This window comes from Columba livia, chromosome 2 (assembly GCF_036013475.1).
Source record: "Columba livia isolate bColLiv1 breed racing homer chromosome 2, bColLiv1.pat.W.v2, whole genome shotgun sequence".
Taxonomy (NCBI): Eukaryota; Metazoa; Chordata; class Aves; order Columbiformes; family Columbidae; genus Columba; species Columba livia.
Window position 1 is genome coordinate 104,201,905 of NC_088603.1, and position 20,078 is coordinate 104,221,982.

The 20,078-nt window shown below is 35.2% G+C and overlaps 1 long non-coding RNA gene across 1 annotated transcript in view; it reads left to right on the top strand.

Annotated features, from left to right (window-relative positions):
* Positions 1-257: 257 nt before the first annotated feature.
* Positions 258-20,078, top strand: part of LOC135578591 (uncharacterized) — a 49,025-nt gene continuing 29,204 nt past the window's right edge. Inside the window, exons 1-2 of the long non-coding RNA XR_010470416.1 lie at positions 258-15,315; positions 15,475-18,731. This is a non-coding gene — a long non-coding RNA (uncharacterized LOC135578591). The remainder of the gene's footprint in view (positions 15,316-15,474; positions 18,732-20,078) is intronic.

The following is a 20,078-nucleotide window of genomic DNA, read 5'->3' on the forward strand; positions in this document are numbered from 1 at the left end:
AATAAGATCTTGAAGTTATAATAAACTGGGTGTGAAAAAATTATATGAACTCCATGCCCAGTAGCAGCTGGAAGCAGACAGGGTATTAGAATTTATTAGGAAGAGAAACATTATAGAAATACCCTGTCTTCATTTAAAATTATGGTGTACTAACATATGTTATAGTCTGTTTTATTCTTGTTTTTTTCTCCTCAACAGTATTATGCCTTCAAAGTGCCCAGGGAAGGGCAGTAAGAATGATCAAAGGTATGAAATAACCTCAAGTGAGTGAAGAATCAGTACTCTTCTTTCCTATAATTATACCCTTCCAAAGGGATTATCTATGGGCTCCTGCTGGGGTCAGGATGTTGGGCTATGTGGCCCTTTGATGTGGCCTAGTATGGCAGAGCTTTGGCTCTGCTGTGTCTGTTGTGGAGGGAGGAATATGGCACCAGGACAAATGGACTGAATTAAATTGCAGTGAAACAGAGTATCCACCACCGATTTCCTTTGAAGAAGTGCTGCTCTCCTTTTATAAGGAAGGTGTAAGAGTGTATGAGGATGTAAAAGAATTCAGATTATGCATTGCCTCATCCTGAGGAGTTCAAACACACACCTTCCATCTCTAAGGGAATTTCCTCCCTAACAGGCTGGAATTAAACCTATTCTCCAAATAAATATTTAATCTGACTTTTGAGTTGCATTTGGATATCTCTTCATTAGCAAGCAAGGCAGCAGAACAGGAGCAGATCTGTAGAGTGAGGGAAAAGGAACACAGTTCATGTGCCAGAAATGTCCCCAGGGCGTGAACCACAGTGTGGTAAGAGAAGCAGGGGAGGGTTTCATTGCACAGCTATGACCCTGATAAAACGCTTCATGCTAATATGGACATATTCTGCCGGAGTCTGGTTCTCAGCCCTGTGAGTGAACAGACCAGACATTAATAGATGGACAACCTCATGCTTCTTTTCTCCAATACAATAATGCTTCAGCTTGTTTTTTTTTTTTTTTCTTTTGTAGCATAATAAAATTTGAACAGAAGGAGGAATACAGAATAATCTATAACCAAGTATCTAGAACAGTGGGACCAAGAGCCATTTCAGCTTCTAGCAGCTGAAACATTATCCTATTACATTTTCTTCACTGACTTGCATTTTCTAGCAAGATGTTAACCTAAACTCCATTTTCACTCCAGTGAAAATGTAGTTCTTTATTCTATTATCATTTTTGCAGTATTTATACTGCAGTTTAAAGACTCATTTGAGGTTAAACCTCTATTGCCTGTAGAGGCTGGACAAATACTGCTGAACAATTACCCCTGCCACATTTGCAGATGTTTACAGACACAGGTGCTGTCTAAATTGGTAGCCATTTCCCTACAAGATACTTAACTCCTGTTTTGTTTTGTTTTTAATTATTTTTTGAGCATTTTGTTTTAGGTCTTCTGTTAGTTTTTGGTGTTTTTTTGGTGTGTGCTGTTTGTGGTGGTGGTTCTTTTGTTTGTTTTTTTTTTTGTGGGTTGTGGGGTTTTGTTTGTTTGGTTTTTTTTGTGTGTGTTTTTTTTTTTTTTTTTTTTTAACTGACAGCAATTTTCAGATTATTTTTCATGGCATAGTCCATTACCTAGATTCTTTAAAAAGATCACTCAAGAGTAGTATAAAACATCTTTTCAGATTAGTTGCTTTGCTTCCAGGAAGTAAGACGGTGAAGTGCAGCCAGAGCACACCCCAAGTTCCCAACTGATCCACAGGAACAATGAGGGCTTGGGACACAACACAATGCTCATTGCATTAAGTGAGGAAAGCATCTAAACTTCTCTGAAGGCTTCCCATAGTAACCAGCCATCTAACCTGTGTTATTATCTACTTTTTACCTGCTACTAATTTTTCCTTATGGAGAGGAAGCTGTCCGGGTGACAAAATAGTGCAGTCCTCTCAGTTTGGATTTCAGTGGAGAAATGAGCTGGCTAATATATTTTTCCTTTAATATGCACTTAAAATAACTTAAAGAATTTGCTTTTAATTGCTCCTTAATAATAGTTCTGTATGACCTGTAGCTGAAAACACTTTTCTGTCATATTTCTCCTTAATTACAGTGTTAGCTTTTTCCTCACAGTGTAATCACATGAAACAAAGACAAATGCTGGATTCTGCATCTGAGGCTGTGTAATCCTGGGTGCCTGGACATATTTATAGGCTGGGAGACAAGAGGCTGGTGTGCAGCCCTACGGAAAGGGACCCTGGGGTTTTGGTTGTTGTTAAGCTCAATACAAGCCAACAGCATGCCCTCAGAGCCAAAAGGGCCAACCATCTCCTGGGGTGCATTAAGCACAGTATAGATAACAGGTCGAAAGTAGTGATTGTCCCACTATTCCTTAGCATTGGTGCTGTGTCAACTGGAGCACTCTGTGCAGTTTTTGGGCTCCATAATACAAGCAGGGTATAAAGATAAAATGTGTTTAAAGGTGGGCAACAAAGACAGTGAAAGAAGTAGAGGGCATGACTTATAAGGAGTGAGTGACAATACTAGGTTTGTTCAGCCTAGAGGAGACTGAGGTGTGATCTCATTCCTGTCTACAGCTTCCTCATGGTGCGGAGCACAGATGGAGGTGATGATCTCTTCTCTCTGGTGTCTGGTGTTAGGACGTGAAGGAACGGCTTAAAGCTGCATTGAGGAAGTTCATAGTGGGTATTAAAAAAAAAGTTTTTTACTGAGGGGATGATCAAGTGCTAGAACAAGCTCCCCAGGGAAGTGATTATGGCCCCAAGTCTGTCAGTGTTCAAGAAGTGTTTGAACAATGCTCCCTACATACATGGTTTAACTCTTAGGTTGCCCTGGGTGGAGCTGGGAGTTATGGGAATATGACTCATGAGTCCCTTCCAGCTCAGGATATTCTGTGGTTCTGTGATTCAAATACCTATCTTTTAAAACCTTCAAAAGGGACTTCATCCTATTTTGAATATGTTTCTTATATATTTGTTTCATTATATAATAAAAATACAAAGAGTCATTTGATTAAACCTTCATTAACTACAATTCTTCAGCCTTTCTAAAAATGACAACAGTACTCAGGAAAATATTTAATATTAAAAATATTTTATCTGCTCTTAAATCCAAGATGTATTTCACCTTTCAAGAGACATAATCTCACAGTGAAATAAAACAGTAGTCTGAAGATAGTTTAACTAATATTTACAGCCTTTTGTGTATATATATTTGTTTGTTTCTAAATAATATAGTTACTATTTTCTGTAAACTATTCTGTACAGTCTCAGGGAATATAAATGTCTTTTTTCAAGAGTATGCTATCTTATGAAAAGTTATAGCAACCTCATGGACAAGTAGAAGTAATTACTTCAGAGTAATTACTGAGATACCCCCCGATTTACAGAATTTTGGAAATTGATAAGTACACACATACAGCAAAACCTCTGAAAATGAAAGTAAAGCAATATAGAATGTACTTTTTAAATTTCAATTTATGCCTACTTATAAGAAATACTTTTGTGTTTATTGCTGCTTGTAGCATTTCCACATAAAATTAATTTACAGTGAAGTTTGTTCTAGTAATTAATATAAGCCTTAAAAACACTGAAGAAGAAACTATCAGAATTCAAGCTTGGAATATAAAAACCTATATAAATGTTAGGATAGATATTTTCTAATTTATAACATATTTTGCAAATTATTTTTTTTCTACAAATTTTAGTAAGAATTTTAACTCCATCTTATTTTAAAAACATTTGTAAAATACCTAACTCTACTCTAGAAATAGATTTTTGTGAAATATAACTTTTATTAGACATGCAGATATAGACAAAGATCTTTAAAATTTGCATAGTTTCATTGAAATCTCTTTAACATTAAGCAGCTAAGAAACAAGGCCCTTGAAATCTATAGTTAATGAAAATGTCACTAATTAGATTGATTTAAAGCAGTTCCTGTTCAATTTCAAAACCAGCTGTTTATATAACAAAAGGTAAGGAAGCGTAAATCCTAAGAGTTCAGTGGAATGAAAATGCTGAGATATAGTAATAGTTCATGGATAAGACTAGCATTTACATTATAAGTCAGCATGTGAAGTTCTTTGAAATTAAATAATTAAATCCGTGTAGTGTCAAAGTCAAACTACACTTACAAAGAAAAGATACCTATGTGAAAAATTTTTAATTAGATTGAAAGGATAGAGAAAGAGAGGGAAGAGTGACAAGTCAATTCTTTTTCCAAATTGCTTTAGTTTAGGCAGTTGATCATGTAACCTTTAGCTGTGTCTATATTCTCTTTCAAGTGAGTCTCCAAAGGCAAGAGGAGATAGATTTTAATTTATGGAATTCATGCTTGCTTGGATGAGGCTGGATACAGTTTGTCTCCTATAGATATTCTTTTATAATTCTAGAGACCCTATTTCCTTTGTTGTCAGGTTTTTCCCTCCCCATTTGCATGATTGGACTTGGATTTGGGAAGACAAAAAAAACCTTGCTACCATTGTGTCTCTTCCTCCTCACTGTTATTAATACTGTATCTTGCTTCTGAAGATGAGATATTGTTGCGGTCATTGTGATTTTACCATTCTAGACAGTTTATTTACTCCTTCTAGGTATTTTTTAATTTATCTCTTTAAAGAAAGTTATTTTTTTCCATCAATGTCAGGCAGAAGACATAGAAAAGAACAGTCCTTAACAGAGAATGCTCAAGTCCTTGGTTTCAGCTAAGTATCTCAGGAAAAGCAGAATTTTATCTGTTAATTTTAACTTGATTTAGCTTCATTGCTTTTCTCGCTATTTAATTACTACATTCACATTTATTGTAATTATGTTTTCCTTAAGGACGGTACTCTTGCCTCAGCAGCATTTTGGTACTTCAGCGCTTCCCCACTACAAAAGAGATACCATTTGCTTTCAAGAGCAGTGGCTGCTTGAATAGTCAGATAAACTTGCATACAACAGAGAATTCTGAGCATAACAAATAGCTTAAAACATCTTTATTGCCACTCAGCCTCAGTGACATTACTAGAAAAACAAGGTCTGCATTTTATCCTGCTTCTCATAATTTTCTTTCCTTATTGTTTTGATTTATATTAAGCATACCTTTCACAGTAAAATTATGACTTATAACCTACCACTTTACTAATAATGCCTTTTTTGAAAGTCACGTCCATATATGTTATTCTAATTCAGAACAAGATGGCTTCTAGAAAGCCTAAAACTACACTTCACTTTCGCATTACTTGTATGTGTTAGATAATATGATGGTATGAAGATACTAAAACTGAGTATGGAATAAATGCTTTTGAACTCATGGGAGACTTGTAACTTTATCGGTATGAAGGACTCTCTATTGATATAAAAGTACTGTGTTAGATGCTTGAGAACTGAACTGTAAATTGGGAAAAAAACTGTATTCTACTACTTCTGGTTACGAAGTTATTGAAGTACCTTAACAGTGGATTTCTCCCACACTGCTTGCAGTTGCAGTAATCATTCAAAATACAAAAGCATTTACTGATTAATAGAATAAATAGTATTTAAAATATTGGATAATTCGAGTTACCTCTCTCTCATGTAAAGATCATGGACTCCTGTAGTTTGACTCTTGGAGTTACCAAAACAAAAAGTTTCAATCAAGTTCTAGTTTTCTGCAGAAGAGTGAAGATAGCAGGTTTTTAACCTGCTGCTCTTCTGGAGACTATGCCATTGTTGTGGTTTAACCTGAGTTAGCAATACAACTGCACTGTTTCCTCCCACTCTGCCCTGCCCAGTAGGGAAGAAAATCAAAAGGGAAGGGAGAAACTTGGATTGAGATACACGCAGTTAAATAAAATAACAAAATACTAATATGCTACTAGTAAATATATATATAAAATAGAATAGAAAATGAAAGATACTTAATGCAATTCCTCACAGATTCTGTCCACACTGAGCAGCCACTCCCAGGAAGAAGCACCTGGTCCCAACAGCCGATCCTGGAGAGAAAAAAAAGGAAAAAAAGGCAGAAAAGGCCCAGAAATCCCCACAAAATGGCAGAATGGAAAAGGATGACCTAAAGATCCCAAACAGAACTCCCCCCTGCCCCAACATAAAGAGCAAAGAAAGTGAAGAGAATGTAAGAGAGCCTGGAAGATCCCAACTCTCATTAATTATGAAGCATGATGCTAATGGGATGGAATACTCTTATTAATCAGTCTAAATGTCAGTCAAGCTCTGCTCCATCCATGCCCCCCTTCCTTGATTCCTCACACCTGTGGGCAGAGCTCAGTCTGTCCTTGGCTTTCAGATTAGAGCAATTAAAAACATTAACTCTGTCTCAGGATGTTATCTCTTGTTCTCAAACTAAGTCCAAATAATGATTGTGCTGGCTATGAAAAAGAAAGGTTTCTAACTGCATGAAGAAAATTAACTCATTTTTAACCAAACCAGCACAACAATCTTATTTTTTTTTTTACTCCTTTTGATTCTGAATTCATGAGCAAATGCAAATATTAAACAAACAAACAAACAAGACAACACCTCTCCTCCAAACCACAAGCTAGTTTGAAGTGTCTGTTGAAAAAGATGCTCTAATTAACTTTGGTTTCAGAGAAAGTGCCTAATGAAATTAAGATTACTTCATTCTGGTTTTTAGAAAAGGCTAACTCTGTTTTACAGGCTCTGCTATAGAGAGTAAAGTGATTTCTCATCTTCAATGGCACTATTTTCCAAACCTGTCTTTTCAGGGAAAACAGACAGAATCTGCACAGCTCACTCTATTCATCCTCACATCAGTGGTTACAATCATATATAATTGCTTTAAGAAGAACTCCTCAGAGGATGCTTATTCAAGTGCTGCCTCTATCTGCATTATATTTGAGTGTAGATATTACTGTTATGTGTCAAGGATGGTGGTGCACAGTGTTTGGGTATTTCTCTAGAGGGTTTCAGAGTTTTACTTGGGTAAAGTACAAATAAAAAACAGCAAAGAAAAATCAGTGTTGTAAGCCTACTATTAAATCCTTGTTATAGTATCCTAACTATTTAATTTTGAATTCTGTAGGTAAAATTATTTTCTCAGCATACCAGTTTTCCAAGACCACTTTAGTTTTTGATAGCTAAATAATTATGCATTTAGAAAAATTGAATATATTAAACAGGAACTTTAATTTTACTATTTTTCCATCTGCCTGTGCGGGAAAAACAAAATAAAAAGTTTTCATCTGAATGATATCCTGTGCCATAACATTTCAGTGTCTTCCTGGAACTTTATTATGAAACCTAGATTATCCATATGAATATAAACAGTTTTAGAATGTTTGCGTCTGACATATAATTAAGAAATTACATTTTTAACCCACATATTGGTTTAATATTGCATGTATGACTCAGATATTTAGAAATACTAGTAAACAGAATTGAATTATTTCCCTTTCAGTGGTTCATTGCCCATCAGAGTGAGTTCAATTTATTTTTTTCTGATTTTGAATCTAACATATATATACATAAATGCTTATTACTTATAGCTGTGGAAGATTCTGTTTTGCTCCTAGCTCAAAACAATGTATGACTGAAAAACTGCTGTAATATTGTTAGAAACTTCTCTTTTTCTTTTAGATTGATACTAGTATTGTTAGCTACAGTAATAAGTTGTTTACAGAACTGCAGTACAACAGAACTGAGAAGGTAGCTTTTTCTCTTTTACTTTGGCTGCACATCTGGTGGCCACTAACAACCAAGCATTCTGATGTGTTGTTCGTCTATGCTGAGATTGCATGAAGGATTTTGCCACCTGTTTAATTTTTATTCACTGTTTTAAATACATATTTAGAAGGAGAGCTTTTAATATATTTGAGTTAAATGTGAAGGACATTGAATCAGGATGTGTAGTTCAGCAGGCAGAGCTTGTAAAATATACTAAATCCCACAATTTTAATCTCATGAGATTTCTTCAGTCAAGGATTGCTTGCAGTTATTTGGAACTGCATATTTGTTTACAGGCACTGAATACTTTGCTGACCAAGTCTCTATTTGAGGAAGTATAGCTGAAATTTTCCCCTCTGATGTTTGAAGGCTTGCATTTTTAGAATTGGTGGGATCCCCCACTCTGGACCTGCTATTGATTATCCACAAGGTGATACTGATTATTCCTCATTAATCTGAAATCTTGGTTACAGAGACTCTGAAGATAATGAAGGGATAAATCCACTTCTAAACTTTAAGAAAATGTGGTTAGAGAGCTAATTTCTCTCTGTCATCTGTGTGGCAAAAGGAACAAGAGCAAGTCTTCTAACACATGCTTGAAGAATCTATAGGAGAAATCTAGTTTACGTAGCTCAAGTAAAGAAATATCATCATAATTTCAAGTATCCAGTCATATTGGTATTATAATTAAAATAATGCTGAAATTTCTTAAGTAGTTAATATAATACTAGAAAACATTTTATCCATCTGAAAAAAGTAACTTTATCACAGAATGGCTGGGGTTGGAAGGGACCTCTGGAGATCATCTAGTCCAATGCACCTTCTAAAGCAGGTTCACCTAGAGTAGATTTCACAGGAATGTGTCCAGCTGGGTCTTGAATGTGTCCAGAGAAGGAGACTCCACAACCTCTCTGGGCAGCCTGTTGTAGTGCTTTGGCACCCTCCAAGTAAAGAAGTTTTTTGTCCATAAGAAGTATAGTTCATTAAGCTAGACCAAATTTGGTTAACTCAATCTAAAGTACAGTATCTATTTTCTTTCATCACAGACAAAAATCACCATTTATAGTTGGTTGAAACTGGAAGACAGCTATCTCAGTGCAGATCTAAAAATAGTAGAATATTCTTTAACTGAAGAATGAGATAGAGACTACAGGGAATATTGGTCCAAAGTCTTCCTCTTCACCAACAGAGGCATCTTATTTCTCTCAAGTGATTTTCACAGAGTTGTTTGTGTGGAGAATTACCTACAGAATGTTAATTTTTGCCTCATATACAATCTTTTGATCAGTTTCTACCGCAGAACAGACTTTCTATCTTTGTGTCTGGCATCCAAAAAAGAATTTGTTTTCATGCTGTAACACTGTCATTCAAACAATTGTAGTAGTATACTTGTAGGGCTACTTAGATGTTTTCTCCCACTTCCTGGAACCTATACTAAATCAGATACAGTATCCATTCCTGGGGGTGGGGGAAAAAAAGAAGTTTCTCTCATCTTGTTTAACCTTTGAAATTTTAAATGCTACTTTAAGATCATATGTTTGTGCTTGGTAAAAAGATCAGTAGAATTTAAACTGTTGCCTTGGAAATATTACAGAATTTGTCCAGTTGGCTGTACCACTCCCTGTTTTCATTTTCTTCCACATAATTAGAAGGAAATAGAAGGACAGCTCAGTTTACTTCACAGAACTCCATGAGACAAAATATTTCAAATTGGTAGCCAGTCATCTAAATTTCAAAGTATTTTGAAATCTAAATATGTTTTTAGATTTAATTTTCTCTTCTCAACAACCTACAGAGAGGACTACCTATTTATTTAGCCTGAGAATGCAGGGTTCTCACAAGGTGCTCAAAGTTGGATCACTATGTAAACAATACCCAGTTTTGCTCTTTCTGAAACAAACAAATAAAGATATATTTTTACTTGAAATAGTGATTAATTAACTTGCAAGTGAAATGCATCATGAAGGGACAAGCAAAGACATTAAGCAGTTTGGTGATTTAATACTAGTTTATAACAGGTTTTAATATCTGAAAAAAATATAATATTCTTAATGAAAAATGGCACAAGATCTTTCTTTTAAAAAGTTACCTAATGACTATAGGAACAATAGATATGTTTTTTAATATTAAGACTTGAGATATTTCAGTACATAATACTTGGACATCTTTTCCCAGAAGCTCGATTTATACCACTGTACATAAAATAATATGAATGTCATCATTCAGGAGACACAGTGTCCAGAATCTACCCTCAGTAGCAACTAAATAACAGGTAACACTGGCACTGGCATGTTCTTATCTGGGGTCACAGGTGTGCCCATGATTTTAAAATCCAGTCTACTGCTCTGTGTTTATTTGTATTGGAGTATCTTAATTAACTTTACCAGTTATACTAAATTAATTAGGTCCTCTGTGAACAAAATCATGACACCTGCTCTTCTTTTTTTTTTTTTTTCCTTCTCTTTATAGTTCATATTAAAATTTCTAATCTTTCCTTGACTCAGAAGGCTAAGTATGATGTATTAGCGCATATGTTCCTTGCAATGATTTGAACTCTGAACAAGGAAACGAATCAGAGTGGACCTCATTTGGAAAAAATGTGAACTTCAGGAATGAAATCCTGCTGATTTCACCTGCTTTAACCTGGGTTCCATCCAAGATCTTGTGTGTTCCCATGTGCTGAGTACGGATAATAAAAGGACAGGTTGTATGTGCTTCTTATTACAATGCAACACTGACTCAGCGTCCTCAGCAGTTTAGAAACAACTGCATTCTACTTAGGTGGTGGAATAACTTAATGAAAAGCTATTTCAACATATTTTGTAATTAGAAATATACTTTTGTGATAGGCAAATTTAAATTCACCTGCATGTGCAGAACTCAATTTAATTATTACATATAATGCACATAATCCAGGCCATGGAGGATGTTAACACCTCATTTTAAAGAGAACCTGACATGTTATGACAAACTTAATCTTATCTAAAGCTTTTTTATCTAAAGTCCACCATATCTCTGTCTGATAATACTCTACCAATTTTTGTTTGATTTTGCTTTTTTTTCCTTTTTAAAAATTGTCTAATATCTTGTTAAAACAACACTATTAGAAAAAGTAATAAAATATTTCAGATTATGCATAATGGTTAATTTTAAACTTGTGTGAGACATTTTAATTATCAAGTAAACAGAAGATACATCAAGCTTTATTCTGAGTTACAGAGACATCATTAGCAAAGTTGCAGGAACATTCATTCCCTCTCAGCAGGAAACAGGCACATTAATTGTCCATTTGAAATTAAAGCCTGTGTAACTCAAGTAACTATAAAGCACAGCTTTAAGGACTCACATTTGGCTAAAAATTCCTTTGACCTTTCCTCAAAAATTCACATTTTAGCCTCTGTTGAAAAATATTTTTATCTGAAGCATCAAAATAGTTATTTTTCTGGCATCAAAATTATGTTTTTCTGAAGTATCTAGCAGAAGTAATTAAAACACTGAAAGAGTTGATGAAATTGATTATTCCGTAAGATATTAGAGGAACAATGTCATGCACAAGGTTACTTAAAAGTGCCTGAAGTATTGGACTTTGTTGTTTGTAACTGTTACACTCTCAAATAAGACAATAGCATTTTTGTAAGACGCACAGTTTAATTTGCATTTTGTAATTGCATTGGTATTTATTTTTCCAAAGGACAACAGCAGAACCTTATTAGTTGTAAATAGTACTATCTGTAGTACACATAGTACTAATAGATGTATAAAATATGTGGTGAAAAGGATGAAGGATTATATGTAGGAAGTTGGGTGATTGAATATTTTCCAGAAATCCTGGATGAAACTGTCAAATGTTGGTCTTAGATTCACCTAATTTACTCAGTTCTGGGCATTTAAAAGGCAACTTATTTAGGAACTTTATTGTTTTTAAAGCTGATGGGTAATCTGAAATTCTTTCACTGCAGAAATCAAAGACATTTATTGATGTTTAATATTAACTACAATGCTATATTTCAGAGTGTTCAACACTCAGTACCTCCGATGTAATTGATACAATACTCAGAAACTCAAAATGACACATGCAAGAAGAATCTGTTCTTCACCACTGATCTTTTTAAAAATTAATAGTACCTCTATAGTTGGAGAGTGTTTATCAAAACCTTTTTTGGCTACATGTACCCCTCTGTCTATTCGGTTTCTGGGATGAGTGTGCCTAAAAGACAAATGCATGCTCTACCTGTTTAGAAATTGGCATACATCTTTTATTGATATTGAGACTTGCTGAGGCTTGTTGATGACAGATACAAAGAAACGTTGGATAACAACACAGATTGAAGAAATTTTCAGTGCAGAAGTGTCCTGAAATAGTTTTATCCACAGGGAGGTTCACAACATCTACTTTAAGTTTCTGATTCAAACTACCATTCCCAGGGGCCACTTTCTCTATTGACTATCTGAAAGCCTCCTTTCCTCCATATTAGCTCATCAATACAGCTCCCCACTCCAGGTCTGTTAAGTCTGGCAAACACCACCTAAAATGGTGTGTGACTTCAAGAGGGGAGTTTCCCTGCTGCAGAGGTTCTGGAGGAGACTGTAATCCATTCATCATATGAAGACCAACTAGCATGCTCTCGTGGAATAACTAAGAGGAAAGTCTACTTCAGATTCCCGAAGCACTATTCCTCTTCCTGTACTCCCTTTCACAGGAACAGAAAGGGTTTAGAAAGAACCAGAAACAGAAAAGGGAGTTCTGATTACTAATTTATTTTTCCTGTGATTGTAGGTTTGTTTTTTTTTTTTTAGTATAATGGATTTAGGTATGGAAAGGGCCAGATTTTATAGGACCTACCTTTCCTTAAACTTTCATGACTTAAACTAGCATTTTTTTGTGGTTTTTCTTTGCAAAAGTTACTTATCACTGCAAGTTTTTCATCTACTAAACAAATTTGTTCTACTTTTATAACAGTACATTATCAATACCACACAGTTTCTCTGGCATTTACTATTTTGAAAACTGGGTTAAAAATACCTGTGGTGTTTCTTAGTGAGATTGATATCAATAAAGGAGTTAGCAGTGATGACACTTAGATATTTATAAAACCCACTGCCTTTCAATGAGATGACATTGTCATCAAAAGAAACCCCAGTGTATTAAACACAATGTACATTTGATGTGCTAGAATGTCCCATTATTTTATAATATTTCATAATATATTTTCTTTTAGTAGGTTTTGTGTGGTAAATCTATGACTAGCTGCCAAAACATTTCATTAGCTAAATGAACTGTGATAGAAAGTAGATGACTTGCATGTATTGGTGATCATTTATGTAGTTTGAAGTAAGGCATGTTCCCGAATCACCATGTTGTAACGTGACTTTTCCTTATCACTTCTGATCATTCTGAAAGCTGTTGAAAAACGCAGCACTCTTGGTAATAGCCTTATTACTTTCAGCATGTAGGACATCAATTAGGGCTCCACTTCTATTCAGAGGGTGTGGGATAAGCATGTGGTTCTGTGGAAACTCTGCATAGAGCATTTTGTTTCCTGCTCTGGAGGCTGCACTCAGAACTAAATCAACTGTGCATCTGTGAGATGTAAAGATGGAGCTCTCTAGCCCTCAATAGATACAGTGGATAATCTACTATATAAAAACATTTAAACATAGCCTATTTTATTCTTCCTGAATACATAAAAGTCTAGGGCTGAGCAGGAGCAGGTGACAGGAGCCCAATAAAGTCCCACTCAGAGCTGAAGTAGTAACCCCAGAGAAAGAATTATTAGGAAAATATTGAATAGTAAAGATGACAGGGCATCTAGAGAACTGTAGACATTGAGATTTAGCTGATACTTTACCATCTTAATCTATGGCAGTGCAAACATTTGCTAGACTTCTGTGGTCAATGTAAAAGGGTGTTGTTCATTGATGCACCTTGTTCAGATTTGAAAGACATCATTGCAGTCTACTTTCTTTGGTCTTACTAAATTCTCAGGTGTTGCATTGACTTCATAAAAAGTGTGTATAGACAACATTAAAGTATCACAGAAGCATTTACTTTTGCCTCTTGGCTGATGTGAAATTCACAGTTCTAATAGATGTTTAACATACAAAAAGTTTGATAAAATTTGTGATTTGCTGTTGATTGTACTTCTAACTAATATAACAGGAATAATTTCCAGGTTGATGTTTGTTTTTTATGTGCCTGTTTCTATTCTTTTTAAGTGTACGAGAGTAGTTGAAAGTCTGTATTTGAAATTTTCAGATACTTTCTATAGATATCTGTTTTCAGTTCCTTATGACTTTGTTAAAGTTTAATAAATTTAAGCAGGCATTTTCAAGAAGAGATTTTAGGCCTATGCAGAACATTTCAAAAAATGGTTCAGATGAAAAACCCTGACATTTCTGATGACTAGGCTAGGGAAAAAGTATTCTTATATCCATGTTGGAAAAAAATGTTCAGTTTTACATTGAAAAGCTTTTTTTTTTTTTTTTTTTACTTAAAATTAAATAGCTTTTTAATGGCAGTAATGTGATGTACCCAGCTTCAGTTACAGTATAAAAGGTACAAAAAGGTACTGGCTGGGTAGAGAAGGGAAGAGCAGTGGACGCTGTCTACCTTGACTTCAGCAAGGTTTTTGACACCGTCTCTCACAACATCCTCATAGGCAAGCTCAAGAAGTGTGGCCTGGATGAATGCATGATGAGATAGGTCATGAGCATGGATGGCAGAGCTCAGAGGGTTATGATCAATGGTGTGAAGTCTGGTTGGAGGCCTGTAGTTAGGCTGAGTCAGTATTAGGTCCAGTCCTGTTCAACCTGTCCATCAGTGACCTGGATGAAGAGACTGAGTGCACCCTCAGCAAGTTTGCTGATGATACTGAAGTGGGAGGAAAGGCTGACACACCAGAAGGCTGTGCTTCCATTCAGTGTGACCTGGAATGACTGGAGGACTTGGCAGAGAAGAACCTAATGAAGTTTAGCAAGGGCAAGTGCAGGGTCCTGCACCTGGGGAGGAATAACCCCAGGCAACGGTACAGGTTAAGGGTGGATCTACTGGAAATCAGCACTGCAGAGAAGGACTTGGGAGTTCTGGTCGATAACAGGTTGACCATGACTCGACGATGTGCCGTTGTCGCCAAGAAGGCCAATGGTATTCTGGGGCCTAGAGCATCTTTCTTATGAGGAGAAACTGAGAGAACTGGGTCTGTTTCAACCTGGAGAAGAGAAGGCTGAGAGGGGAATCTCACAAATGCATGTTAATATCTCAAGCGTGGATGTCAAGAGGATGGCACCAGACTTTTCAATGGTCCCCAATGATAGGATGAGGGGCAATGGGCACTGACTGAAGCAGAGGAGGTTCCATCTGAATATAAGGAGAAACTCCTTTACCTTGAGGGTGACAGAGCACTGGAACAGGCCACCCAGAAGTGTTGTGGAGTCTCCTTCTCTGGAGACATTCAAAACCTGCCTTAACACATTCCTGTGTCATCTGCTCTAGATGTACCTGCTTTAGCAGGTGGGTTGGACTAGATGATCTCCTCAGGTTCCTTCCAACCCTAACCATTCTGTGATTCTATGATAATTCTTTTTTTCTGTTTGTTTGTTTTTCATTTTTACAAATATCCTTGTGTAGCTCAGTATTGAACATGAAATTTTTTGGGACTAAATTCAGGTATGTAGTAAAAGAGTCTTTATTATGAGTTATGAACAGTGGTGGTAGAAATTTATGCTATATAATGTTATATATTATCAAGTGTATCATATAAAGCTGAAGAAACTGAAAGTGTGGTCTTATGATTCAGTTTTGGTTTTGATTCTTCTTTTGGTTCAGGACTTCTGCAGGTCGTTGCTCAGCTCACGTAGAACAAACTTCTTGGAACTGGCCACTATCCATTTGCTGAATTTTCAACAGAAGATACCAGCACACATTTTGTGAAACTTTTACATTGATGCAGCTGCATAGGACATAATGTACAACTGCCAAGTTCTCTGAAATATCCTGTGCTAGGTGTTTCCAACTGACTACAACAAATTCTTGGCTATTTTAAATTATTTTGTTCTTCATTGCTTTTTGACTCAGCTTCTTATTTATAAAGTCAAGAATTTAATCTCACTGATGTGCTGTAAAGAGAAATATATTAACTCTGGTAAAGTTCTTATGGTAAGAGTACAAGAGAAATATGTGTGAAGAAACTAATAATTTAACATTCAGCTCAGGGTTTAAATGTTATACTTAATTAGGCTAGAGATACATATTATCCTAGGGCAAAAGTAAGATTGAATGCTAGAAGGAAAATTACAGGTGTTGAAAATAACATATCAAGCTACAGTTGCAAATGATATCAAAACACATGAATGTAAGAATTCTAGCCACATCAGCTTTGAGAAGTTTTGACTAAGGTCTGAATTTTACACTTTAGATTACTTTTTTTTTTTTTTTTTTTTTGCTATTAGTCTTAGTATTTCTGTAAAATACAGATTCACAGAGTATGAGATCTCTGGCTCTTGCAGTTCCTATGACAACACACCCAGCTCACGGTTCCTATTATTTTCTAATCTAGTCAGGAGGTCCTTTTTCTTCTTTTTCTGGTTTACCTATTTCACAGTAAAATCAGTTGATATACAGATAACTAACAGAGATTGCTTGCTTGTTAAACCTAGAACTCATAGCATCAACTAGGAATATTAAATGCTATAGCTACAGCCGTTCATTTCAGTGCCATGGATGTACAAAGATGTCAGTATCAAACCATTCCTGTGTATTAATAGAAAGTGTGTTGCCTGGGTCACTTCTGAGCAGTGAAGCTGTGTATGCATTGACTCAATGGACATTAAGTCATTTGTTGCTTCTCTGAAAAACTGAAGCAGTGTTACTCAGTTGTTGCCAGTTGATTTTGGAGTTGAAGTCTTGACTGATTTATTATTTGATATCTTCTCAATTTGAAGCATTAGGAATAACACTTGTTGTGATAAAATGATAATTAATTAAGTAACATCAGAATGACATAGTCTCTTAACAACAGAGAAAAATATTATCAAAAATTCTCATATATCAATGGGGCCTCTGTAATACATTTTTCCAGGGAAGGGATAGACATAGTTCACTTATAAGCTTTCTTACAGCAAAACAACATTTTCCTTGCAATAAAAATAGCTTTACTGAAAAAAACCTGACATTATAGCATCTTGGCATGCAGTTTCAAAATCCCTGTCTCACTTCCTGGGTTCAAAATCTTTTTCTATAGTGGAATAAGCTGTGTAAGATAATTAACAGATGTTGCCAGTTGATTTTGCAATAGAAATTATAATGAAAAATCTAGGTGATGCTACTCTGACTGTGCTGAATTTTTAGGAATATGAGCTAGAAGAAAGGCTGCAAATTTTTGTTGTCACTATGTCATTTTTTGAGAAAGAAAATTATAATTTGAAACTGTTTGGGTTTATAAAATGAAAAAGAGCCACAACTAAATCTTGACTAACTTTTTTTCTTTTCCATGTCCGTGTTAATCTAAAAGTCATTACTAACTGAAAAATGACCTTATTTGCATATATCAGGGTAATTATCTCCTGCTTTGGTTTATTCAGTTTTCCACTGTTTTAATTGAACAGTGTATAGAGGTATTCAATGTTTGCTAAAGGATGCATCATAAAAGAGACATTATATGTTTTAACATCTGTTGATATCTAAAAAGCTGATTATCTTACAAACATCAGGGCGGTTCCATTTCACTCTTTCTAATTCTAATATAACCTGGAAATATTGTTTGACTGAGATCTTTAGCTTGTTGTTTGTATTCTCTTAAATCTTCATTAGGCACTTGAAGTTGTTTTCTTTAGATGTACTGCAAACAAAGCAAACTCAGCTCACTTTAGACACAGTTTCACCCCATTTTATGGCCTGTGTCAGACACATCATATGATCTCTATGCTTTAGAGTTACCAGTCCTAGTCTTTGCTACAGTCTTTGCACCCATGTTACTCTAGCGTAGCCACTTCTGGAATGCACCAACCAACATGCATTGCACTGGGAACACATGCAAAGTAGTACTATTGCATTACCGTTTTAGTTTTAAAGCATGGTATTGTAATTGGTTAATATATGAGCTATACGGAATGGAATTGCCATCTGAAATGTTTATGAAGAAGTCACAGGCCTTCCCCTTCTCCTCCTCCTCATATGATTGTGAAACAGCAGGCTCCATATGAGACCACATCTGATATAATGCCAGCACCTCTAGTGCTCCTCACTTCTTTTGTTTGTTGTGCTCAAGAAGACACGATATGATTTTAGTTGTGTCTTATTCTTCAAGGCTAGGTTAGATTAACCACTGCTGCGTGACCAGATCCTTCATGCTGGTAGAAATAGTAATCTAGAACTTTCAGAATATGGAAACTAATTCTACAGACACAAATTGGTAAGTCTGCAGGTCACAATGGATTGCATTTGCAACCATGTCTGTAGGGAGGATATTTTGGATCTTGAGAAAGTAGTGATTTAAAATAAGATCACATTGATTCACATACGTGCTATGACCATCAGTAGATCTGGACATCTAGATGAAGAGAGTAACAGCCGAGATCTTTCCGCATGCGTTATCAGCACAGGTGTACACTATCAATGTAGAGTCTTGTAGCCTGTTTGTTCTAGTATCTGGAGTGTACCTTAGGACAAGCAAGTCTACTATAAGCATGATTGTAGCTTCCTTACCTATAGTTTATGGCTCCTGAATTGTTGATAACATATAAAAGTAGCTGAGCTCCCAAAATAGGGATTTGTGATGTTATAACCGTGGAAAAATAACCATCAACTTTTTGATTCAACAGCACAACAGATAATTATGACATTTCTCAAAGTGAAAGGAGGAGATTAATATCTCAGAGTACGTTTACTCTATTTTTAAAAACCTGTAGTTTAATAGTTCCAGATGCTTTACTGTTCTGCACACTTTGTGTCCTAAATACATAGTTCCTTGTAATCTTTCTATCTTCCAGTCTTCTGGCACCACGTTTGGTCAAGAAATGCCTGGATTTTCTATAAAGTGCACCCACAAGCAAGACGACAAAGAATGACTGAGTATCATCAGTGATGTGAGATCATATGAAATTTAGATGAAATCTAACATTGGTCTTGTAATTTGTATTTTCATTAAAACAGTTGCTAACACAAATGTATATTCAATCTAATATATTCAGGAGAAAAATATTCATACATTCATAAATAATATTGCAAATAATATCACCAGATGAAAAGTAAATATGCGTATAAAAAGTAAGTATGCAGAAACTAGATGGTTTCCAAGGCAAAGACCGAAAGATTTGCATGTGATCAAAATTTAGATACCAAAACAAAGCATGAGGAAGAAAAGCTCATACTCTTTAAGCAGAAAACTCACAGCACAGCTGCAAATGCTCATTGTAAGTGACAATAAAATTGCTGTGTATTAGAAGACTGAGTGGTATATTATGAAACTGTTGAACATACAGAATGCTTTTCATGATGTTTCCTTAACAGTAAATATTTCCTTTGCAGAGCTGTTTTGATTGATGAATTTTTCTAAGCTTTACTGTGTTTGTGAACTGCTTACTCTGGTACTGTGTAGTTGCTATTCACACTGTATGTTTGGTCACTTAAGGCATTGTTCCTGTTCTTTGCCTGGATGAGTCAGTCTTCAAATATGACAATAACAAATGGTGTTTATATGATTCATACATAATTTCTGAAACCTGAAACTTCCCTGACCTACTAGTATTTTATAAAATATAAAGAAATCACTCAAAGAAGAACCATTGCCATTAAAGGGAAAAGTAATTATCAGAATTATGAGAATATTCTGAGGCAATAGAAATGACAATTAAAGCAATTATAAAAGAACTGAAAAATCCAGAAGAAAAATGGTAGATCTAGAAAAAGTAAAATTTAAGCAATAACTGTTTTAAAACTTTTTTTTTTTCCTAGACTGAAAAACAGTTTATACTTTCAGCCTGGGCACTAGATTAAAAAGCATAATTAATAACCCTTTTTCAGAGCAAGGGAACCTTAATTATGTTTCACATCTTATAACTTGATGGATTGACTTGTAACAATATGACAGCAATCTAAGATTTCTGACAGAATATACAGTAAGAAAACAGAAAACATGATAATAACAGCTTATCACATTTTTTGACTTTCGCTGTTGCATTAGTTTGGTATTGTTCTGTGATTATAACAATGCAAGTATTATTTTCTTCTTAAATATCTGTCTACTGCAGAAAATTACAGAGTTATAATACCTGTGGTAGCAGATGAAGTTAATAGCAATTGCAGCAGACAGTATATTGTCAAATATGTTCTTGTCATAAGATAAACTTTTAAAAGCACAGTTCCCTTTCCATAGGTCTGAATGAAACACTATCCAAACTAAAACAGATGTTTACATTTAGATGAAACTATAG